The sequence below is a fragment of the Uranotaenia lowii genome, chromosome 2 (assembly GCF_029784155.1).
Source record: "Uranotaenia lowii strain MFRU-FL chromosome 2, ASM2978415v1, whole genome shotgun sequence".
Taxonomy (NCBI): domain Eukaryota; kingdom Metazoa; phylum Arthropoda; class Insecta; order Diptera; family Culicidae; genus Uranotaenia; species Uranotaenia lowii.
The window spans coordinates 90,557,337-90,584,563 of NC_073692.1; positions in this window are offsets into that span (position 1 = coordinate 90,557,337).

Here is a 27,227-nt window from a genome sequence, read left to right on the forward strand (position 1 = left end):
ATATTGAAAGTTTCATGTTTAGCAATAATAGACATTCATTTCAAAGGAAAATATATCTTTTTGGATTCGAGGGATCAAATGAACCCCTAAAATACATTTTAAATAAACCTTTTCTTAAAAAAAAATAGAGTTTACTATTGCTTTGTAAATATGGCATCAATTAGTTCATATTTTACTTTAACGATTTAAATATTTAAAAAAATATTTGCATTAGAATTTTTCGGGTGAAACCCAGTTTAAAGTGACAAAAAAAGATCTTCAAGTCACATTTTGTAAGATTTAAAAAAAGTGGAATAACTGAAGAAATATTTTTTTAAATTTTTCTTGAAATAAAAAGTTTGATGTTTTGTTCTGTTTTGAAAATTTGTATAGAACATTTGATCGATGTAGGATATTCCTGTTTCGAAACATAGCTGAGGAATCAAATAACCCCAGGGATCAAGTATCCTCATTCTTCCCTAAAGTAAGATGTTTGTGATCGATTCAAATAAAAAAAAACTTTAAAAATTTCCAGTCTGGAGAAACAACAGATATTTTCCAAAACTTCTTTTTTCATATAATGAACGATTTTGGTTTATGTACATTTTCTGGATATTTTCTATTTTCATGACGATCAAAAATCTACCGACACAAATTTAAACTTTAAAAACGGGTGCTGGATCTGAAAATGAAATTCAAAAAATTTTAGTCGAACAGTTTTCGAGAATATTAAATTTTGGAAAAATAAAAAAAAATATACTTAAATTCAAATATCTCGGACTGCTTAACATAAATTTGAAATCTCTTTTTTGCGTTTTTAATGTAAAATAATTTGCTTTCGATCATCTCAACATCAATTTTGCATATGATAAATAGTAATAATGATGATTATGGATTGATGTACAAAATAACTAAAAAAAAGCCTTATTTGAAAGAAAAAAATTGTTTAATTGACGGGTTTAAACTCGATTGTAGCCTTTTAAAAAATTACTTTCTACAAACTTCAATACTCAATTCAAAACTATGATTTAATTCTGTTATTTATCATATTCGGTTGAAAGTTGAAGAGATTATTGTTATTTTACTAAACAGTTATGTTTGCATTTTGGCATAATTTAAAGAACCGCAGTACACTTATCACAGTATAGGGAGAATTAAACACAATATTTGCTCTAAGCTAAAATTGATCATTAGCTAACCAGAAGGTCACGCGCCAAATTTCAGTAAGATCTTACAATGGAAAAACGTTGCTTGAGTATAATCCGTGAAAGGGAATTTTAGATATTTCGCTTGAGAGTTGTACAAATTTCTTTTTATTAAATAATTTTTTTCTTCATTTATTGATTGGTTTTTATGAATAATTTCTTATAAAAAAGATCGGAGGAATATGAGTGAAGTTTTATTTGACCCTTATGATCCAAAAAAATAAATTTAGTGAAACTTAATTTCATCAAAACAGTTTTTCACCCGGATAATGCTGGAGAACATTTGAATTTGGTGTGATTGTTTCTTGAAGATTGATGAAATGCTACAGATGTTAAATTCATTACAAATGACCACACATTAATGAAAAAGATATTTAAATCAATTAACTTTCTGAAAAAAATGAATTCATAAACAAAGTTGTGTATCTTGAGCATAAATCAGTCGAACGATCTGAAACTTTGGGCGTGATTGATACCATTTTCAAGCTTTGAATTGATATTCATTTTTGAACAATTGATCGAATTCTTTTGAGTCCTTAAGCAATTATTTAATAAAATCACATCTTCTTAATAGGGGTTAAGGGGGGCAAAACAAATCACGTCCTTTTTTTTTCACCAACAAATTTTCACTAAAAAAAATAAGCATAAAATACCATTTAGTTCATTCTATGGAATTTCAACGACATAAAATTTTATGTTGGTAAAATATAAAAAGATAAATTATCGATACTGAGCAAATAAGGTCAAATAACCCTTCTTTAGATAACTGCGGTAAATTCATCGACAGATTTAAGTTTCTGAGAAAATTTCATATAAGCTTCCGTAATAAATATCAACCACATGGTGGTTGAGCCTCAAAAAGGCTTTTAAAAATGAAACCATTGGAAAAATTGCACTACATAAGGCACGCACTACATTAAATTTTCCTGTGCAACTATTCGGCACAAACATGCTGTTCAAAATGTATTTTTAATATTTCTGTCACTTTTTTCAAACACTTGAACTTTGATATCTTGTTGATCAATCCTATATACACAAGTTGTACACAAGTATAACGATTAGCTGATTAGCTGTACAACGATTAGCAACTCACCATACTGAAATTATAACACTGCGGTTCGTTAAATTATTCAAACATGCAAACATTTCAATTTCAGTAAAATTACCATAGTTTCTTCAATTTTCAACGGATTTTGGAAAATTAACCGCTTGAAATCTTTGTTTTAAACTGATACTAGCTGACCCGGCAAACTTCGTTAAGCCTTTGAATTTCGCAAAAATAATGAACATGTAAATAAGCAGAAAATAGGTATATAATTATTTACGCTCATGAAACCCAGGAGAACAGGAGAGATGAAGCATCCCAAGATTCGGGAGAGTTTCTATTCGAATTTCGTTTGATTTGAGCAGTTTTCTTGTGATACAGAGAATCACGGTCCTGAGCGGGATAAATCCAATCTTAGCGTGTTCAATATATGTACATGGTACATGGAATTTTTATTCACAGCAATTTCAAATCAAACGGTTATGAAATCTTTTTTTACTTTGAGATCTTGAATTCAATATCAGAAATTAAATTCAAAAAAGTCTTTGCAAATCTAATTCAGTTTTCATTATCTCTGCTCTGGATCTTGAATCATATTCCAACCTTCTTGTATTTGAAGATGTTATTGAACTAATTATCTGTTCTTGATTTCTGATACTGAGTGTTGGATCAAATTATGAATTTTATTTTTACAAAATCAACCCTATTAATATCCTTAATAATCATTTCCTTTTAATGTTTTCTATGACAACCTTGAGTCTTTGTTGTCTTCCGTACCTGATAATCATTCGTGTTTTATCGTAGGTGACCTCAACGTTCCCATTAACCTAGTTAATAACAATTCTGTGATTAAATACAAAACTCTGCTCGAATCTTTTGGTTTTTTGTGCTCTAACACCTTGACTACAAGGCCTAATAGTAATAATATTTTAGACCATGTAGTCTGTAAGTATAATGATATAACTAAATTAAAAAATGATACCATTTACACCGACATTAGTGATCATCTTCAAATTATTACATCCTTTGATCTTTTTTCGGATAAACAGAATAAAACATTAACAAAAACTATTACAAACCACTCTGAATTGAACGAGAGGTTTGAAAGTTATTTGAGAGGAATTAGTGCTGTAGAAGATGCAGACTTGTGCATTCAAAACATCACTTCCACCTACAACTCCTTGTTCAAAGCCTGTTCAAAAAAAGTTAGGAAATCGATTAAGCTCAAAGGCAATCACTGTCCGTGGATAAATTTTGATCTTTGGACACTGATCAGAATAAAAAACAATTATCTCAAAAGAGTAAAAAAAAATCCAGAAAATACACATTTGAAAGAAATGCTGAATCATATTTCGAAAAAAGTAGAAGTTTGTAAGAGGAAATGTAAGAGTACTTATTATGAAAATATTTTGAGCAATACATCTGATTCAAAACTATGGAAAAAAATAAACTCAATACTCGGAAGGTCGAAAACTAAATCCGACATCTTCTTAAGAGTTGATAACACCGTCGAGGAAAACCAACATGAAGTTTGTATTACATTTAACAATTACTTTACCAGCATCGGGAAATCTCTCGCTAACACTATTACTAGAGACCCTGATTTCAACACTTTCTCGCATATAAACCGGGTTTCTAACTCATTGTTTCTGCGGCCTGCTTCAGTTAACGAGGTCACTGTTGCCATTGAATCTTTGGAAAACAAAAAAAGTAGTGGTCCAGACAATATCTCGCCACAAGTACTCAAAAATCACAGTACACATTTTGCCAAAATTCTTGCGGAATGCTTCAACAAAATTATAGAGACAGGAGTTTATCCAGAATGCCTCAAAACTGCAAGAGTTATCCCTATTTTCAAGTCTGGTGATCAACTCGATGTAAACAATTACCGACCCATTTCAACCTTAAGCGTTTTCAGCAAAATTTTCGAAAAGCTTTTGATAAGCAGAATGAATAGCTTTTTGAATGAAAACAACGTTTTTTACTGTTTACAATATGGTTTCAAATCAGGATCCAGCACGCTTACAGCTATCTGCGAGCTGATGGATTCTGTCATTCATGAAATAGACAAGAAAAAAATTGTAGGCGGTCTTTTTCTTGACCTTAAAAAAGCCTTTGACACTCTAAATCACGAAATTTTGTTGAAAAAACTTGAGTGCTATGGCATGAGAGGCTCAGTCAACGACTTAATACGAAGCTATTTGTCAAATAGAAAGCAATTTGTCTGCTTAGGAGAAGAAAAGAGCTCCCTAGAAAAGCTGGAGGTTGGTGTTCCGCAAGGCAGCAATATCGGACCCTTACTCTTTCTACTTTACATAACCGATCTCAGTAAGTTGCCGTTACACGGTACACCCCGCCTGTTTGCAGATGATACAGCTCTCTTTTATCCCGCAAACTGTTCCAATATAATTATCAACCATATGGAAGAAGATTTAAGAGTTCTTAATAGTTATTTTTCCGCCAACCTCCTGACCTTGAATCTTGCTAAAACAAAGTATATGATTTTTCACTCTCCTCGGAAAAAAATCGAACCACACTACGATCCTAAACTATCTACTACTATAATTGAAAAGGTAACAAACTTCAAGTACTTGGGAATAACTCTAGACGAAACTTTTTCTTGGCGCTTCCACATTGATCAATTGCAAAAACAAATATCATGTTTTAGCGGTATTTTATGGAGAGTAAAAGCATTTGTTCCACGTCACGTTTTACTGAAATTCTATTTTGCCTTCATACACTCCCGTCTATATTATTTGATAGCGGTTTGGGGTAGAGCACCATTGTCCCTCCTCTCCCGTTTACAAACCCTCCAGAATCGTTGCATTAAAACAATCTATAATCTTCCCCGTCTTTACCCAACCAATTTACTTTATTCCGATAGATCTCATAATATATTACCTCTCTCTAAACTGTGCGATTTGCAAACCGTAGTTTACGTATTCGATAATCTGCACTCGTCTAACCATAACCAAAACTTGATATTTAATGCGGGCCGGAGAGTTCATAATACCCGTCAATCTCACCATCTTATGCGCAGCACAGCCTCTACCTGTCTTAGTCAACGTCGAATTTCTTTCATTGGTCCTACGAAGTTCAACAGCCTTCCAGAAGATATAAAAAACAGCTCTAGTAGAAACATTTTTAAGATCAAACTAATACAATACTTCAAAGTAAACCTAAACCAATAACCAACCACTAATTTAGCATTTTTTTTTATTTTTTTTGATAATTTTCTTAGCAGTAAATTTAGTTCTAATTATTTAGTTTTAGTTTTTTATTATCAATTCTTATAAATAAATAATTAATTTGTTAATCATTAAAATGGATCTCTTCAAAGGAATATTCTTCCACTGAGATTCATTGAGTAAAATTCTCTTTTGTTTTTTCATACTTCCTCGTAGTAAATAATATTTTTTACGTTCTCAGCATGATTAAAGTTTGTCCGCGTTTGAGTTTTTAATGTTATTTTCTTGTTTGCTGCCAGACATGCTGAGAACAGTTAGCGTCCATTACCAGGGGGCTCAAATGAGCTTTTTGGTATGGGGGAGTGTGGTGGGCCGCTAAGAAAAAAAAAATATATATAAAATTTTGTTTAGTTTTTTGGCACCTTAGTATGAAAGGAAGAAGTGGATAGTATCTAACATTTCCTTGGTTTTCTGATGAAATTCATATAGAATTACAAAGTTAATATCATTCTATTCTCGAACTAACTCATTACATTCTTGACGTTTACAAAAACCAAGTAAATCAATTTATGGTCGTCTTATTCTATTAATTAAAAATTAAACGTTCTCTTGGTGTTATACCATAAATATGAACAGAAGATTCTGTTATTGAATATTTCATTGTTATCTGTTCAGTTGTTTTGGATATGTCAAAACTTCCACAGTCATACGTAGAATATAAATATTTTTGAATAATATGACAGTCTTTCATTAAACCGGAAAATAAACAAAACAAAATAACGTAGTAAATAAAGGAGATCAGGATTTTTACCCGCGCGTATCCTGGTCAGGCAAATTTATTCTATCTTAAAACCTAACAATATCCGGGCATTTGATTTCAAAATTGTCAATCCAAAATCCGGGCAATACCAAGCAAATTTGGGCTAAATTCAGAAACTACTTACTTACTTACTTAATGATCCCGTGCCGATCCTCCGGTGCATAGGGCCGTGGTAAAAGACCTCAACTGCACTATGGGGCAGTTCCATACAATGAGGCGGCAAAAAGTATGATTAGGTGTTTTGGACTATTTTGATATTTTTGAAAATTTTGTATGAAAATTACTATTTTTACTAACTTGAAATAAATTCTAACAAGAATTTTGCTTAAATAACTTTTAAAGTACGATGCTTGGTGTTATTTTTAACCCTACTTTTTATTTCTTTTGAAAACCGGGTTTTGAACTAATTGATCATTATATGATAAATAACATCAAGAAATTTCATGAAACTCAAGAGTAAAATGTGTGAAATGATTGATCAATAATGAAAAATTTTTTTCTAACAAACCAACATCAACTTTGTTGAATTTTTACTCATTAATGGGTAAAAATTACCCATTTGCATGACATTTTCAGCTTTATTTGACTATAACTCAAAAAACGGTGCTTTAAGGTGCCTGGAATCTCTTTCATTGTATGTTTAGGGCTTTAAAATAGATCTTGATAGTGAAAAGAGTATGGGGAAATGCGGGGTTTTTTTGTGGCAAGGCTTTAAAGTTTTTTACTTTTGAAAAAAAATAATTATTTACTCATTTTTATCGTGGATCAATTTAGTGTGTAAAAATTTGGAATGGTTCAAATGAAAGCTTTTAATATAAGCTTTCATATGGTGTACTTTGAATTTTAGAAAAAACGTTTTCCATAGAAATATATGTGATTTAAATTTTTTTCTTCATCATATAAATTTTTCAATTTTTCAAAGTCTGATGTCTGTGGTGCGTTCAGTTTTCAAGATAATGAGTTGAAAAACTGGGAATATCTTAGTTAAATATTAAGATATTAACTAGTAAAAATAAAAAAGTGATCCGATAAAGTTCAGTTTTTGACTTTTGCCGCCTCAAACCCCATAGTGCACTGTTGACGATCCGGGGCCAGCGTCTTCACCTGGTCCCAGTCAAGATTCTCGTCGACAGTTCGGATTTCAGCGGCTAGGCTTCGCCGCCACGAGTTTCTGGGTCTGCCTCTTCTTCGATGACCTTCTGGATTCCAATCTAGCGCCCATCTACAAATCTCGTTTTCATGATTATTATGTTAAAAGTTGCTCAAAAAATTTCGATTTAGTACGCATAATTTAAAAAAAATTAACTTAATAAGAGTTTTTTTTATTTGGCAAATGTAATGACTAAATCCGAAAAATTCGGGTTTTTTTTTATCAAAATCCGGTCAACTGGGCTGGACGACTTGACCGAGCCCTTTAAATTTTGTTTTATCAATTACCCGGTCAAGTCCGGGTAAAACCGGACAATCCGGCTAGCTTTGGATAAATCAGCTTTAAAAATGTTAAAGTTTCCTTAATGCTGAAGAAAAAATTACAATTTTTGAAAATAGATATACTCCATGCCGGCTTATTGCCTTCTTTTTTTTTCACCCCATACGGAAAATGAACAATTACATCTAAGTATCCATTTTACTGGTGCCACGTAAAAAGTACACTTGCAACGAAAATGGGCGCCAAAACTTCCTATAAAGAGATGGATGAACATCAGTAAGCCTTGATTGCTGTTGGCGCCTTCCTACTCTGGGTGATTCGAATGAAAAAAAATGGAAATTGGGTGCCATGACTTTTATTTGATACAAATAAAAACTAAATATTAATTTCCAAATTCCACAAAACCATTTTCGAAATTATCTCTCCGTTGTGTTATTCTTCGCGTGAAGACGAACACAACAAAAACAAAAAAATCGCATGCAAATCGGATGATCCAGTGAAGAGTTTTGCGTGTTCGCACATTTCTGTATGGTCTGTCTCTCTCCCTGTTTTATATATATAGATTTAAGGTCTGTGGAAAAAAATATTTTATTTTGCTACAATCGAGTCTAAAACTGTCGATAAAATAAAATTTTCACCAATAACGAGTATTTTTTAGTAATTTTTCTATCATTAATTCATTTTTATCAACAATACTACCATAAATTAAGTTCAGATGATCGATAGCAATTTTTTTCCTCAGCTTATATTTTTGTAGCTATTTTCTTATGCTGTTATGATATACGTTTCATATGCGTTATAGAATGATCGTTTGAAAGTTGAAAAAATAGCATTTATCTACCCAAATTTATGCAATATTCATACATCAATTTCATTTCCGTCTTAAGCGATGAAAACTATACCAATTGAGTGTTATACGATACCTTAGTCGTACCCATCGAAGAATGCAGAAAAACTCTAAATTTGATCACATAGCCTTCAAATCGTTGTCAGTGACAATACTTTCCAGTTCTGTCATTGGTCAATAGGGGAAGATGCTCTATAATGGGCCTATCGGGTTTAATGCACCTACGGCCGTTTGACGAAATGGCCGACAAGAAAACTTTTCTAATCAACGAATTTTGAGGGTAATACGCTTTGAACATAAGGCAAGAAAGAAATTTATGAATCAATCAACTCAAAAAAAAATTAAAATTCATACAAGGTTTTGATACCTTTTGATATAATTTTTTGATTTTTGATTTTTATAATTTATACATCAAGAAGCTCAAAACAAAAATTTGGATGGTTTTGTTTCTTATTCAAATGAATTAAAAAAGGAAAACAAATAATAGCTTTTATGATAATTTCATAAGGACTGTTAAGTGGAATAAGAGAGTGTTTTTGTATTCCCCCATCATGTTTTTAAAATGCCTCATAACAGGTTAAATAGAAAAAATATATGATTTGTATCAACAAAGCTTTAAATTCAAGCTCTCATTAACACCTTAGGAAGGAGTTGAAGATATCAAAACAGATTTGATAAAGTTTTTCTTATGGATGAACTGGCTTCATAATACGGCAACCCTAGCTTTTGTTTTATTCTATTAAATAATAAGAGAAATAGATTATTATAACACTTCAGCTTTGTCGTATGAAAGTTATCAGTTTCTAACATTTCCAATGAAATTAAACTTGAATATTGCAAAAAAACAGAAATTTTGTCTAAATAAATAGGCGCATTTAGCCCGCACGGTTTGAGGTTCAGCAAATACGATAACAGTTATAATAAAATCGATTGCTCAAAAACTGAAGGAGATTTCAACATAAACATTACTCCAATGTATAGAAAACAGATGTCTGCTCATGTTTATAAACTTTGTTACACATATTCTATGAAATATTTACTCTGTTGTGGTGTGAGCCTACTTGGTTAAATGATTCAACTGAATCAAAGCAATCGAAAGATTCCTTCTAATTCAACCACGGTACAGTGGTTGAATTAAAAGGAAGCTTTCGATTGCTTAGATTCAGATGAAATATTCGATTAAATCAGTATCCTGCTTAATAGGCGCATCTAGCCTGCTTCTCCCATATTTCTCAAGTGCTTTTTTTCTCCAAAATTTCTTATTTGGAGCATTACTTAAAACTGTTCAACTGAGAATTTTGTGAAGATCATTTTTGGTATCAGCACATTTCACATTTAAGGTGATCTTCAGCTTACTCAGTGCAGAAATGTGAACTTGGGTAGTAGTGTAATTTAAGATGGATGAATGAGTTGAAGAAATGAAGAACTATTTTTTATCTTATATCTCTTCATCATTAAAAGACAGTATAACATTTCCACTAAAACGCACATAATCGGTTTTGAATTTTTGGCCGCAACCAAGCTAGATACCGTTTCTGCGGCTTAACAGCAGCCGCCGAGTGTAAATCCGACCAGATAAAGTTTTGGCAATCGAATTGGCGCTCCTTATCACGTTGCTGGAGCGCAAATTCATGAGTGGAATCATTATCGCGTTTTCGCGGGCATCAAAACTCATGAGCAGTTCTCTTCGGCGTGTTAGCCATCTCATCAAAGAAGAATCGGAACGAAAGTTGTTGAAACACTTCCAGGTCATTGCATCTCAACACTCCATGATGATTTCCTTTTAATGCAAACGAAACTTAAACGGCGGCGTCTTCTGCTCCTCGGTGTGAAGGCGTCGATTAACTATTCCGCCAACAGTCAGTCGAGAGAAAGATTCAACTTTTCACTAATGGAGGTCTTCAGCCGGATGGAAAAGCGCTTTCCTACTCTTTCGCTGAGCTTAGGATTTTACTCCGGAATGGCCCGCTTGGCATGCCAAAGAATTCAACTTGGTTTGGTTTGGTTCAGCTGGAATGGATTTTCTACACACGACCGGCACAGAGTACGACAGGACGAGTTGCTTTTTGTTACTAATAGCAGAACGCTCGAAGAAGGCAACTGGAAGGTATCCATTATTCCAAGGGATTATTCCAACACACAGAGCTCAAGCAAAATGGGAAAAGGGAGAAGGACAGCGAAAGCGCGCGACTATGACGGTGAACAAAGTTTTGTTATCTGCATTTCCCGTTTTTTATTTCCACTGGTAATACAAATATTATTGTTATGATCCTCGTTATTACAACAAATAGCGCTGAAATTTATCCAACAAAAGACACCCTGAGCGTTCGTTGAAGGAGATGGCGGATGCGGGGGCGGGCGGCGAAAAGAAAGAGGGAACAACTTCATTTGCACTTTTCCGGTGCGCTTCGGCTGCGACCTGTGTGCTAAGCTGATGTGGGTGGTGCCGTGGTTTGGCCTGGCAGACTTAGCCGCCCTTAGAATGGAGAGACGACGAGGACGTCGTTTGGCTGGCAATTCTTCAGTGCGTTTTTTTTTTCGTATTTTTAAGACTGGAAAAACTATCAAACAGTTAAAACAGAATCCTTTAATAGTTTGTTTAAATTTGCATCATCTGGTGCATGCGCTTATTATTGCGGAGCTCCAAGCTTGTGTGGTTTCAGTTTTGTAATAGGTTTACTAAAGTTCGTAATGACGCTATAACTGGTGCATTGATGGCCAGGCTTCAACTAGTAACATTTACTCTTCAGAATGTTATGAAAAAAGGTTATTTTTAAACAAGTTTTTCTATTATATTTATTGATCGCAAGTAGGGAATCCATTGCGTTTCTCTGATATTTTTATTTCTATCCACGCATCTTCGGTATCAGCTTATTTATTTGACAATTGAAGAGAGATCAGAGTTATTCGGTATCAGCTTAAAACTACTAAAATGGAATTCCAAAAGCGAACTGCCATTGATAATTCATTTAGTGTTCTTTTTTTGTTTCTTAAAATAATGAACTAGTTGCCAGATGGCCATGTTTGTTTATGATTTTGGAATAACTTTTTTATACAGTAAGTGAAACAAGAAGAGCACCACTATGTGTTTTGATTGTTAAAAATATGAATAATGAATTTTGAGTAGGGGAGAAGCAGGCTACATGCGCCTTTTAAGAAGAATACTAATGAAATAAAATATTAGATAGAATATGTGTACAAAAACTTTATACACATGATCAGGCATCTGTTATCTATACATTAAAGTGATTTTTATGTTGAAATTTTCTTCAGTTTTCGAGAAATCGATTTTATTACAACTGTTGTCTAAAACAACGAACCTAAAATCGTGCAGACGCCTATTTATGTTTTAGACCAAGTTTCTGTTTTTTGGAAATATTTCCGTACAATTTCATTGGAAATGCTTTAAACTGATAACTTTCGTATGACAAAACTGAAGTTTTATAAAAATATATTTCTTTCATAATTTTAAAGAATAAAACAAAACTTATGGCTGTCATACTATGGAGGCAGTACATCCATTAGAAAAAAAAATTATAAAATCTGTTTTGAGAATTTTAATTCTCTCTTCAGATTTTAATAAGCGTTAAGATTCAAAGGTTAATTGATAAAACATAATTTATTTATTCTATTTAATTTTTAATTCTAGGATAGAGGCATTTTACAAACATGATGGGGGCAACACAAACATTCTCTAATTCCAGTTTTTATTCATACTGAAACCTTCATAAAAGCTTAAATTTATTTTTTTTTAAATTCACTTGAATAAAAAACAAAAAAAAAACCCTAGTTTTTGTATTGAGCTTCTTAACGAATAGTATTTAAAAATCATAATATTACACCTTCTTAAAACCTTGTCTGAATTTTCAAAAAATTTTTGAGTTAATAATTATACAAAATTCTTTCTTGTCTGCATGTATTGCAAAATGCATTGATTAGATATGTTGGTCGTTTTGAAAAATTTGTGCTTCTATCAGCATAATACGGTTGGTGCGTTATAACGAGCGCATAGGCCGTGATAGAACCTACCTATAAAAAGATACCCTAGCGACTACAGTTTGAATTTTCAGCATAAAATCATAGATTAGATTCTCATCTATCGATGTGTCATAAAATATTGTTTTATTTTTTTCTCTGCTTGGTAACATCTTATTGAAAGTGTTCCAAAATTTAGATCAAAATGAAGAAAAACCTAAACTGTGAAATTTTAACGACACAGCGGTATTTTAAGGAACAATTCATTCTTGCCATGGCCAATCACAGCATTTGAAACAAATTGGTAATATGTTGCAGGCTTAAAATGTTACTGAATATTCAAAGCACGAGTGTCGCGTATGAGCCACATGGGGCGTTAAATGAACTTTTTCCCTTACTCATTGATGAATTAAATGAATCCGTCCATTTTTTTAAAAGAGGCATTTTCATTCCAGGTAGGTATCAGAAAAGGGGTAGGCTTGATTGCGGCACGTTATCCAAACAAACGGGAAAATTGTGCCTAGCCTTTTTTTTTACAGATTTCATCATATACCTGAGAAACCTGAAAACCATAAAAGGATTAGAAAAAAAATAAATATTTAGGGCATAAAGCCGATCCACGTAGGAATTTTGAAGCATTGAAGCTTATCACCACGTTGGGTGAAAAATGACAGATTGTTATTTTAGTTTCAATTCTTAGAATGAGATACACTTATATCAGGATAGGCGGGAGTTCATTCCAAACTATTCACTTCAACCCTCATCCGCCCCTTAATTTTTTACCCATTACAGTCCCTGGAGTGTCAATTTGACAATTTATTTTATAATGTTTTTGAGATCAAAACCACAAAAACTTAAAAAAGTGGTGTAAAACCGTACTTTTCAATCAATGAATTTTTTAACTGTTTAATTAACACCAGATAAATTTCGAAAGGAGTATTGAAAAGTTGACGTACTTTGGCACACTTTTGTATTTTCATAATGTGAAAATGCGAAACACAGAATTTTTGAGGAATTTTTTCAGTGTTGCTGTTTTTTAACTTTTCGTCGATTTGCATTTTTTTCAGTTTTTCTTGCACTTAAATTTAACTTTGCCCTGGATTTTGAGTAAATTTACGCAAGATTTCCGAAAGAAGATAATATTGATCAAAAAGCCAATTTCATACAAATATGATAAATTTTGTAAAAAATCGGTTAAGAAACAAGAAAGATATAGCGGGGTTCAGCGAAGAGTGTCTAATTGACACTCAAGAGTGGATTAGGGTTAAGACAAAATGCACCATTTTTTCAAAGATTTTTTTGCAAAAAAATGAAAAAATAAGATTATGAAATGAGAAAATGGAGGAAGTATTAAAGGAAGTCAGAATCAAGCGGAAAGACTTGAACATTGGATTTCATATCTTTATTGATTGATGTCTTTACTGAATCTGTCATACTTACATTTTATTCACCATGGCTCTCTGATTTACAAATTTTTTCTTATATTTGTTGGTGTGATTCCTACCACTCGGGCATCCAGAAGAATGACATCGCCTTCGATGTCATGTGCCGAGCTCTCTACAAATGCACTAATTTGTATTGATATTTATGGAAATAACTGATATTTCTATCACAAATAAAATCCAGACCTATCAGAAAACTTTTCCATTTAAAGGCCGTTCATTTATTACGTAACACAATTTTAGATCATTTTTTAACTTCACCATTTCACCATTGACACCATTTTTTAACTTTAACAAAATAAAACTGGTATTTAACAATTGAGAAATATAAACTGACATGTTTAAAAATATTGTGCCAAGTTCAGTTTCTTCTAAACTGGAACACTTGTTTAAGTCTAACTTTTGCTTTTCAAGAGATTGCGTAGATATTATTTTAATTCCATCGATGCCTTCGATCTGGCATCTCTGTCCTCGTAAAAGTAGTTTTTCTGCTTGTGATTCTCAGAATGAGAAAACGTCAATATTCAAGGCAGTTATTGCTTGTGATGCCTTCGATGAGATTTATTAACATCACAGTGAAATTCAAAGAGGGAAAATCTCACTCATAAAATTCTCAATATCATAAGATTTTGCTACCTTGGTATGAGGCCCATTTTGTTCCAAAAGACATGAACCCGCTAAACTGTCCGAAGCTGCGCCCGGTGGAGCAGTGCTGAGCAATTATGAAGCAGGAACTTCGGAAGAGCCAGAAGACAGTCAATGTCGAAATTGGCATGAATAGTAAAAAAAAAAAAAACTGAGAAACTGGTACCGGATGACACTTTAAAGACTTTGATGGAGGGCATCAAGCAAAAATGCGTTAAATTTTACAATCAAGGCTCCATTGATTAACTTTGCTTTTGATTTTCGAAGTAAATATATGTATAAATCTACTCCAAAATTCTTAACATTATAAAAAAATTTGACATGACATCTTCGGTGTCGCAATAGTTTCGTGTTAGCCTTTTATTTATTATATACAGATTAGTTCAATTAGAAATTGGACACGTTCGTTTTTTGATAGCTAAGTTTTTCAAATTTTTGAAGCGATGTGTTGATTATGAATTATTCTTACTTATTTTTTCAGGATTTTAAATCACGCGTTTCGAAATAAAACGACGCAATAGAAGAAGCATAAATTGCAAGGGCACAATTTCTATAAAAATTCTTTATTATCAATTCCGGAAGTTACAAACCATTGTTTTTACCAATAACTACTACGAGTGAGTGGTTTTAAATAATGTAGAAACTGTAAAAAAATGTCTTATTTTAGTTTGTTTTTGCAATAATTTTTGTGAAAAATATCATGCTTGGCAAGAACCGGCATATGCAAGGGATTTGTCGTAACATAAACTGTTGATTTCGCTTGTATCGAAAGCAGTAAACGAGACTACTCTCGTTTGTATACTTTTACTGTTTCGGCTTATGAATTTCATTTTTATTTGGATTTTTTTTCATAAACATGTAATTTTTTTCTCAATTCGACAGCTGAAATTGCAGGAAAATCGTTTTTTAGTGGCGCGTAAATGACCAAGTCTAGTTTATTTTAGAAAAGCCGAACTCACCAAACTGTCTCTAATTCTTCTCATTTGGGAAATATTTAGCAATATTTTCCATTTAAATGAAATTTTCAGAAACGTCGCTGGTGAACTGACGGAAGTAAACAGAACTCGAAAGCCTTACTTTCGAAGTAAAACTTGGCGATGGCGCAATAATACTAAAGTGTAAACTGAAGAAAAAAGGTGCAGCCCCCCAAAATATTATCAAAACGAAGTGTTGGTGGAAAAAACTGATCAAATCTATGACTGAGAAAAGTGTAATTTTTCTGATCAGAGAAACGAACAGTAAATAGAAATTTTTCTTATCAAAAAGTTTTTTTTTTTTTTTGAGATATAATTTTAAATATCCTTCATTTGCTTCGTTTAAATTGTTATAATAATATTAATGGATTTTATGATTCAAGAATTCATAACAGTCCCATTTTTTATATTTACTAAGCTTTCCAATCATAATATTGTTCCAATTGAAAAATAAGATTCGGAACACGGTCTTACCCTCCCCTGATTAGACATAAGAAAAAAAATCCCATTCTCTCTCCTACTCAACTCGGGAAAGAATCAACAACCATAAAGATCTCTCGGAAAACTCGGCTCGTAAAATGCAATCTATGTTTCGATGATTTAATTACCGCATTCGCTAAAATCATCATTTTCACACCGAAATACACAAACCAAACAAACACACCTACCAACAGTATTCGTCATATTTCCACCAAACTCGAGCAATCGGAAATGTTATGGTACATTGGGCTGATTCATTTTATTTATTTTTATTTAGGTTCGAGTGTTCGTATAAAAGGAAGAAAGTTGCAAAAATACAAATGCAAATTAAATTTTAAACTTGTTGAATGATTTCACTTTTTTATGAAGAAACTTTTGATGACACACCATGGAAGCTTGTTTTTTTTGTTAAGTCAGATAGAACATTAACAGACACGTCACTGGGAAAAAAATTTGATTTTTTTTTCTCAATTTTCGATTTTTTTCGTACAGCTTTAAGATTGAAATGCATTTTGTTAATTAAAACTCACCTGTACATATATTGAGAAATTAATGAAGTCAAAACGAGAGTCTTTCGAATATCAGCTCACACGTAATTATCATGCCGAAAACAAGTTAAAAGCTTTCCCCATAAATGCTTTCAATCGAAACCAAATCTCGAGGCTCACGAGAGTGGAACACTCGAAGATTCTCAAGTCCTCCTTGGTTGAGGGAGGGAGGAGGTATTCCCCATCTACTGTCCCTGCATTCTCTAAGTTTGTTGTGATCTTGTCTTGTTCCCACCCCAACCAAAGCCGTGGCTTGTCGCTGGTATCAGCCCCAAACTTTGGCCAAAGATTTTAATAGGTAATCAAGTATTCCACAGGCGTGCCTCCATGGTTTTATTTCCACATTATAATACAGCATATATCACACGGGATGTTGTTGCTCGCTGTTCGGTCGACTTCAGTCAAGAGCCAACGGTTTTCAGCGGGAAAAAGTTGGGACCATAAAAATAAAACGAAAGAGCACCACGAAATTGTTGCCGCCAAAATCCTTCCGACGATGCTTCAGATTTTGTGGGGCTCGAAAGGCTCCAGAATAAGCATGTAGCCGGAAAAAAATGCCTGAGCATGGCATTTAATTTGTATCAATCTTTCCTCCTCCCGGTTTTTGGATGTTCGGAAAACAGGGCAAAGCTGAGTGAAAATCTCATATCTTTTCTCGACATAATCGGAAAATCGTTAGGCAAGGTAGGTAGGTTTAGTTTGAAACTTGGAACAGTTTCTTTCTTTTTGTTTTTTAGAGAAAAGTCCATTCAAATATTACGTAACGCGTTAAGAGGGAGGGTGAGGGGCGGGGGGGTTTAAACAGCTTGTTAAGGTCAGTTGATTCTGGATAGAAAATCTGACACGAATGTGTTACGTAGGGAGAAGGAGGGGGTTGATTAAAAAAATCGAAAATTGCGTTACGTAACATTTGAAAGGTCCTTTATACATTTTCTTAGTGGATTTTTTTAGTCGATTTTAAAACATTTTTTCGTCATGCTACATCCTGCATTTTCTAACATGAAGAAACGCTGAACCGAACATTGAAGCAATGTCTGTTTGTATGTTTGTCCTCTATAGACTCAGCCATCTTAAGACCTACACGGTAAATTTACATTATTCAGAGACTGATTAATTTCGGTTCAGCGGTCGCACCATGTATGAAGATGAAAACAACTGAGTTGAAATCCATCAAAATTCTGAGTTGTTTTCATCTATTGACTTTCAAAGCCTGGAACTTAGCGAAGACGCATACGTTTTCGAACAAAATAGATGAAAACAACTCAGAGAGTTCCAAAAACAATTGTTGATTGTTTGGATGCGATGGTCGGAAACAGTTGACGAAATAATCAAGGTGAGTTTTAATTACATTTTCTATTAGAAATTAAGTGGTGTCGAAAGGAAATAAAATATTGAACAATTTCATCTTTTCTTCCAGCAATCTCTACGGAAGCCATCATTCACAACTGTAAGTATAATTTTCTCATAATTTTAAAGTGTAAATAATTTTCACCTATGGTGTTTTTTTTTCTTGTCTTTTCAGATCAGCTCAAATTAGACAGAGTGTGCTGGTGGGTGAGCGTGCCAAGTCGGACAGCACGAAGGCCTTTTTTGGTCAGACAAACATTGGCAAGTTCCAGTTGTTCTGGATCTTTTTAATTGTCAGCTGATTCTAACCAACATGGAACTTGTCGTCGTAACAGGAGTTTAGCGAGAGAAAATAACTATCAGTCCAACAATCCGGTATGACAACGAACAAAAACGAGTAAGTCTACTGTGAAAGGTTATATGTATGTGTAGGAATGCAGTACAATTTCCTGTTTTTCTTTCAGACACAAAAAATCAACAGAATCCTGCTGGCAGTGCCCCGAATGGGAGTTATTCTAACCAATTCCATCGGATGCGGCCAAGGGATCGGTGGAAGTCAGATTAAAAGAACGGCATCGAGAAATTCTTCTGTTGGCAGGAGGGGAACGATATTCTACTCGTCAACAGCAAAAAAATGCTGGTTGCCACTCTCTAATTTCGATGAGAAAAAAGGCGACGGTAAATAAAATTATTTTCATGAAGCATGAGGCTGTTTAAATTTATTTAATTCGATCCGAAATTCACTTTTTTTTATTAAAAAAATATAAGCCCTTTCGAAACCGTGTGAAAATTTTATAAAATTCTGAGTTGTTTTGGCTCAGACCGTTCAGACGCTCTTTAGAAATGCCTGATTAAAAACAACTCAGAAATCGCGAAAACCCCTATTATTCATATTTGAGTTGTGTCGTTCTAATCAAAATTTGAGTTTTCCCAGTTTTGGCGCATTTTGAATTGTTTTCCTTCAAATCTGAGACACGGAGAATTAGAGTGTAGAGAACTGAAATTTGGCATTGTAGTGAAAATATTGAGCGACACTGTAAATGTCACTAACCGATGCAACTTTGTCAGCACGGTTTATTATTTTATACTTAATGATGTCAGGTTGCCGCGATGTTTGTATAAACATCCACCCGGCAACTCCGATGCTTGGTCAGCAAAGATGACCACCACGTCGTTCTCTATGGGTTTCGCTAAGACTAAAAGTCTTCAATAAAGGAACTCAACCTACAACTGTCCCAGTGTTCAGACGTAAGTTATAATTCACAGGCATGCGAAGAACAGGAAAAGTTAAGCATATTAAAGCATGGATGCTCATTAGGACCAGGAATGATGAAAAATGTTTTCAGATTTTCGGATGACCCTTTATGAAGGGGGTCGTCCATACAACACAAACATTGTTTTCGCGATATTGACGATATTTTTTGTCGGATTGTGTTGAAAATTTGCACTTGAATGTTTTGAAAGAAAAAAAAATTATTTCAGAAGTCAAATTTTGTGTAAGGGGTCGTCCATATTAAGTGCTCACTGTTTTTGCGATATTGACGTTATTATACATCGCATTCAAATGAAAATTGGTACATGATAGTTTTGAGCGACGTGCAATCGTTTTCAGGTATCAAATTCAGTGTAAGCAGCCGGCATAGGGGGTGCATATTAACTTTTTAATATCTTAGTGATATTTACGTTTTTATACATCGGATTGGGATGAAAATTTGCACATAGAAGTTATTAGGGACAAACAATTCATTTCACTTATCCAAACTTAAATCAGGGGTCGGCCAAAGGGGTCGTTCATATCAACCTTTCAATATTTTTGCAATATGGTCGTTAATAAAAATCGGATAAGAATGAAAATTTGCATACGGTAGTTTTCAAGAACGGGTAATCGATTCAGATGCCAAATGTTTTGCCAGGGGTCGACGAAATTAATTTTCCACTGTTTTTAGCAATATTGACGTTATTATACAGTGGATTTATTGAAAATTTGCTTTAGGAAGTTTTGAGGGAAGGGCAAAAGATTTCAGATATCAAACATTGTATCAGAGGCCACGAAAAGGGGACTAATTTTTTGGCAATATTAGCAATGTTATGCAACGATCGAGTCGAAATTTATACATGGGGGTTTTTTGGCACGGTCATTTAATTCCTGATCAGATTTCAAGTTAAGAAGCAGACGGCAGAAAAAATGATCGTCCAATATTTTTGCATTTAAAACTTAACAATAAATTCTGGAGTGCATCTGGGAAATATTTGAAAATTGACTTTTATACAAACTAACATATTGACATATGACATATTCTTAGTTGAAACACTAAAATTCTGCTTTAAAACTTTCAGGATCCATTGAGCCTTGTTTTACAAATTGAGTATCTTAGAATTATAAAAAGTATTTCGTCAATTTTGCAGAAAAAAGTTTCATGATTGTATTTATAGCATTCGAGCTATGCTTTGCGGCAATTTAAAAAACGAAGTTGAAATTCTTAGGTAGCTGTTTAAGGTTTTAATAGAAAATAGTTTCTTAATCTCCTAAACAAATAATTGAGCTAAAAAACAGATTGAAAGCATTTCAATATAAAAAAAAATTATAACGAACAAAAAACCATTCCAATTAAAACGCATGGCGTCCCAGCTTATGCAACCGACTGGTATCGTCCACATTTGAAAAATATTTATCAACCAAATAAAATGTTATAAAGAAATTTCAAAGTTTTCCGAAGGTTTGGAGCTTCTATCCTGACGGTAAACTTTTTTATTTCAATTAAAAAAAAAAAAAACATTTTAATGATTTTTTATGCATTTTAAAGATTTTTTTTTCAGGAAGACGAAGGCCGGTTTTATTTGCGCCGGCTCACAAATCTCTTTCAAATGTTATCTCGACTCGCGTGATGCTTGAAATTCCCTTTGGAAATTTTTTTTAATCAAAACATGATCATTGCATCAAAAAGTAGGATATGACAATATTATGACATACCAGCCTATTTAATGTCCGATTAATTCACTTATTCTATAAAGAGCACTTCTAGAAAATCTATAGAATTCTAAATAGAAAAAAATATGACTGATATAATAATGAGCCATTGAATATTAAGATAAATCAAATATGTTTGTACTATCATTTGGAGTAATTATAAAATCGCTTCTATTGTTAAGCTGCCTTACAACTTATTTCTTGATTATGATCTTATGAGCTTCTTAGACGCATGCACAGAAACTGGATTATAACTGGATATTTTTTTGAACGATTTTTGTGTACGTTTAAAAAAACCCTTTAAAAAAATCGCTAAACCCTTGTAAAAAAACCTTATTTAATTTTAGTGAAATGGCTAGTTTAGACTGTAGATTGATCATTAACAGCCTAGTTGATCATTTTGAAGTGGTCTTTGTGAAATCGGGAATGTAAAAATTTGTTTCGAAAAATGGTTTTTCTGCGGTTGTACCGGATTTTTTGCGGTCTCTTAGTAACTATTCCTGTCAAAAATTGTGCAGAAAACTGCACTACCAATGAGTAGTTTGAACAAGAGAAGGGATGTCAAGGACCAAGGACGTTTAAAAAACGATGGTTTGAAAAGAGAATTGAAAGAAGTTGAAACAAAGGACAGCTTATCACGCACACAACACGGCTTCTATCATAACAATTTTCATTTAGTTGAAATAAAAAAGTAGGTTCAAATTCTGAATGTATGTATATTTTTTAGAATACATGATCTTCATTAAAATTCCCAAATATAGATATTCTACACTCGTACTCGTACACAACATGCTCTGAAGAAGAGACCTTATGAGATTTGATGACTATAACCATAATACAGTAAAACATATGTTACTCTTTCGTATGTTAACAGGCGAAAAAATACAAAAAAGCTTAAAAACCTGAGTTTTGATCGTTTCTTTCTGTTCAAATCTCAGCCCTTGAGAGTTAAATCAAATATCGATTTTTCATTTGATGTATTCTATGTTAAGCTAACCAAGCATATTTTATTGATTTCAAACAGCCAGAAAAATAGATTTGGAATATTGCCTTTAATCCCATATTATGTTTTTGCCTTTAATCTTTGAAAACCAACACAGCGCTAACGGCTAAATATTATAACTTGACTGTGAAATCTATATCTATACTAGCAGACCCGGTAAACTTCGTCTTACCATGTTCAATTTGGCGTCTATTTTCTATTTTCCTAGTTTTCATTACATTTCCCTTCTTTCCCTTTACTCGAATCGTCCCGCTCAATTCTATCAAAATTAAACCAAAGAATTTAAACTCAACGGGTCTTTTAAATCCAATTTTTGTCACTTGTTAAATAAATAACTGTATGTTGATAATAAGTATGTTTCATTTGCTGTATTCCATTCAGTAGATTTATTTCGTTTTGTTATATTGTTTTTAATATCGGGACAATTTTTGGAGTATTTGCCGAATATTTTGCCTAACGCAGCGCTTTCAGCTCCCAATAAGCTTTGGAAGGTGTATTTTTTAGAGCTGTAGAAATGAAACACATAAGAAAAGATTTTTTACTAACCATTTTAAAACAGCTTATTATTTACCATCCTCATGCTTCGAAGGAGTTTGAATTAAAATCCATATTTTCACCAAATCATTTCCAAAAAGTTTCGCATGATACTTAAGTTATAGACTTTACACATTTCAACTTAAAGTGTTCCCAACAGCACTTGTCATCGCATTAAATCTGGTGATTTTGTGTATTGCTAATTCCTTTTTTTTATTCAAGCAAAAAATGCAAATTAATTCCTTTGAACTTTAAACCAATGAATCAAAGAAACGATTGGTTTTGAAAAGAGGAAAACATATGTTTAGATATATTCACCCATTATTTTAAAGATTTTTATTGAAGCAGTTCTGATTTCAAAATTTCCTGAAAATTGTTGGTGGTGATCTGCGATTTCATTTAGGATTATGTCATATTTTTAAGGTTTAATAACATTTAATTGGAAAGCAGATTTTTTTTTATTTAATACATCGAAAAAAAAAAAATCTGTTCAGGCTTCGGTAGTTTCATGAGTTCATTTTGTTTCATTAGTTATGTTGACAAAAAGAAATATCGAAGTATACATTTATCCCATTTATTGGGGCAAGTGAAACACATAGGTCTTTTTCAGATGCGTCAGTGAAAAGAATTTAAAATGAATTTAATACTTGTTCTTGTTTGTCTGATTTATCAACTTTCATTGCTATATCCTAAGTTTTTCTCCGGAATAAATTAATGCTTGGTACTTCAATTTCACTGAATGCTGTTCAACCAAAAGACCTTTATAATAATTTTGAATATCAGCTTCAGATTCAACACTCGGGATATCCTTTCTGGCCATTTTGAAGATAAAATTCTTAAATTGTAGATGTTTCATAGCTCAATTGTGCGTTTTCATTTATTCCACCTAAGAAATTACAGGAATCAATATTATTTTTAACACTATCAGGTCATATTAAAAGTTCATCATAAAAATCTGCTGCCCCTGGAATATCAATCACAAAAAAGTGAATCAAAAGTCTCTTCTATAAAGCCAAAATATGTAAAACAAAAACACACTTTTTATATTAAGTTTGTACTTGAATTGTGTGTAAACAAACAGTGAACGTGTAAACAGTTTTTTGGTGTATGATTTTAAAAAAAGATTTAAGTTTATTTAATCAAATTTTTTTTGGGCCCAACAATTTTTAGATGAAGAAATAATAATAATAATAATAATACATTTTTTGTAAAAGTTGACAGTTTGCACTTGCTCTAGTCTACTTTCTTAATTGAAAATTCTTCCGGAAAATGCATATCCTAACTTTTTGTTATTAAAAAGTAGATTAAATTAAATTTATTTATTTATTTATTGATCTTTATTCATGTAACATAAGATCTCAGATCTTTTAATGCTTGATTATTTTATTGATAACTTCAATTTACGTTTGCAGAAAATCAAATTCGGCCTTTTAAAACTTCAATCCTATCTAATCTATTTCAAAGAACAGACTCTTGTTGAGAGGAAGAATGACCAAGTTGGTTAAAATCCTCTATAAATAAACAAAATAGAATAGAATAGACTCTTGTTCAGTTAATGTGTCTAGCGTTCTAGGCGTGTTGGATTATACGAAATAGAATGTAAAGCTCCCAATTTCTTATTTTCAAACGTCCGCAAAGTGTCATAACAATCATAACATTATTTCATATTTATCTTTACCAAATTCATATTTTTTGGACAACAGTTTACTACTTAAATTAACACGAATTAAAAATGGTTTTGATATTTGAAATCTTTATATGGTTTTGATTCGATCGATAAACAAATATTATATGTTTTATTCGATCAGCAAAATGTCAACCTGAGTCACATCTAGGCGTCATTCATAACCATGTGAGCTAGGAATCAAGAACAAAAAAAAATCACATCAAGGCATCATATCGCCACCACTTGCATTGAAAATATGCTTGGTTGAGAAATACGCGCCAAAATATTCTCACTGATCAGTATGCTATGCCATAGTTACTATCTTCTAACGACGTCAGGTCGCGACGCCTCGACCTTGGAGACGAAAAACAAACCGCCCAAAGGAAAAAAAAATCTCGAAAAAATGGATGCCATGACTTTCATTTCATTCAAAAAACTACAAATTTCATAATTACGGACAATTGATGCGACTTTGTGTTGTTTTTATTCGATATAAACCGATTCGCATGGCTACAGAAAATTCTAAAAATAATTTCATTTGAATCGGTTGGGTTATTTCGGAGGAGTAGTACTACAAACACCGTTACAAGAGAATTTTATATAATAGATATATAAAAAGCAATTTCTGAATGTTTGTTTGTTTGTTTGTCCTCTATAGACTCCGTCGTCTTTAGAGCTTGAGAGCTGAAATTTGGCATAGATGCTCATTCGGACCAGGAATGATGAAAAATGTTTTTAGAATTTCGGATGACCCCTTTTGAAGGGGGTCGTCCATACAAGACAAATATTGTTTACGCGATATTGGCGTTAGTTTTCGACGGATTGTGTTGAAAATTTGCACATGAGTGTTTTGAAAGACGAGCAATCGATTTCAGGTAATAAATTTTGTAAAAGGGGTCAGTCAAAGGGATCGTCCATATTAACTGTTCGCTGTTTTGCGATATTGACGTTATTATACATCGTATTAAGATGAAAATTGGTACATGATAGTTTTGAGTGACGTGCAATCGATTCGAGGTGTCAAATTTAGTGTAAGGGGCCGGCCAAAGGGGTCGTCCATATTAACATTTCAATATCTTAGTGATATTGTCGTTTTTATACATCGGATTGGGATGAAAGTTGCACGTAGGCAAGGACTAATAAAATCGTGTACACGAGTGGCGATTCCCGCTCGTCTACGATTTTTACCCGTAAAGGTTCGCCAAAGCGCGAGCAGGCTGTGAAAAAAAATCCCTTAGGTTCGCGAACCATAGGAAACACGAGCGAGGCAGTCCAACCAACAGACGATTCTTTTGGATTTTGAATCCTGTCTCGCTCGTGGAAATCGTAACATACATGAAAATTTTTCCCCGCGATTTTGGCTCACGAACCATTTAGCGAAAAGGTTCATGAACTTTTTTTCGGAAGGGAACGCGTGGTTATTCGATTTTCTTCCGTAGGCAGGCTGTGCGTCTCTTTAGGTACGCGTACGGGTAATAAATTGTGCTTCAAGCAGCAGCAGGTAGTTCTTCCTTTTCCACTGTTCTTTCAATTATTGTATCGAATATTTCTGTTTTATTTTAAAGATTATTAAAAAAAATTTTTTTTTGATAACTTACAGCGTTTTAAGATTAACGAAACTCTAAATATTAAATCAAGTTCATTTTGCCATGTCAACTCCTGGGTGGTCAATTGAATTAAACAAAGCTTTTTGACAAAATTGTGGATTAGAATGGACACAAGAAGGCCCTAATAATGATTTTTAACAACCGTTTATGGAATAAATAATCAAATCAAATCTTAGAGCCTTACAATTTCATCCAAATCACCACATTTCTGTAGTAGAGGTTGAGTTTAAAATTTCATAACTGTTTTTTAAATTTGGAAAAGACAACCACGATTCATATGTAAAGTTTCAATAAGAAAACACATGCAAACGTATCAATGATTATTTTGGATTAAAGTGAATATCATAAAAAATTGATTAATTAATTCAATAATCAAAGAAGAGTTTTCAAGTAATTTTTCTTAAAAAAAAACTTTCTTAAGGGGTTTTGGCTTGAGGGATACAAATATCTACGGAAAATTGCTTTTTCACCACCTTATTCACATGCCCCCAGGGTGGCCACAGAACCGGGAAAACCGGGAAAAACCGGGAATTGAAAATCGAACCGGGAAAACCGGAAAAAACCCGGAATTCAGACCCAAAACCGGAAAAATTAACAAGAGAAAACCGAATATCAGTTTTGGTTCTAAAATCAGGGATTCAACCCAAAATTCAAAATTCAATTTCCTGGTTAGAATTTAACAGTTCAAAAATGTGTTAGAATCATAAGTTCGGAAATTTTTAAAACTACTCTCTGATTTCTCTTCAAGTACCTCTAAATTGAAAAAACTAACTTATTTTACCGGAACCTAGAATTCAATGAGATGAGAAATTCAGAAAGTCTCTTAAAATTTGTTGAAGTATCGCATTACAATTATTTGAAAAAAAACCATCAATCATATAAAATCAAGCAAATTAAACAATTGAAAATGTTAAAATAAGTAAATATTATAATTTTCCTGCGATAGTGTTTAATTAAAGAGTTCAACACAAGACAATAATCTTTATGCACGACAAAGTGTTTTTTTCGCAGCCTAATAAAAATTTGACATCGCCGAAACTTTGCTTTGTAAAAAAGGAAACCATCTCCTATCAAACGCACTGATTTGAAAATTAACTTTTCTCGATCACTGGTCATAATTTAAGAAAAAAATAAATTACACTTTTTAAAGCTTGAATATGTAAAGATTCCTTTGAATATTTTCGAAAATTTCAAATGAACTGATTTCTAACTTGATCCGTTACGAAAATTGGAATAAAATTTAGAAAAACAGTAAAAATATTTCTTTTTTTCATAAGGGTGTGTTTATGTCGATAGAAGCCTCTATATAAATTCTTCAAAAATCTTAAAGTGTTTCAACAGGTGGTTTCCTCAAAATATACATATTTGTGTATTGAGTGAAGCATTAAAAAAAACCTTGAATTTGAATGTTAATAAACACCCATGTCGAAATAACAATACTATTGCAATAATATTGATTAAATATTTTTTGTTTATTTCTTTTCGATAGCACAAGTCAACCAAATTTACGTTTTTCCGTTTGCCC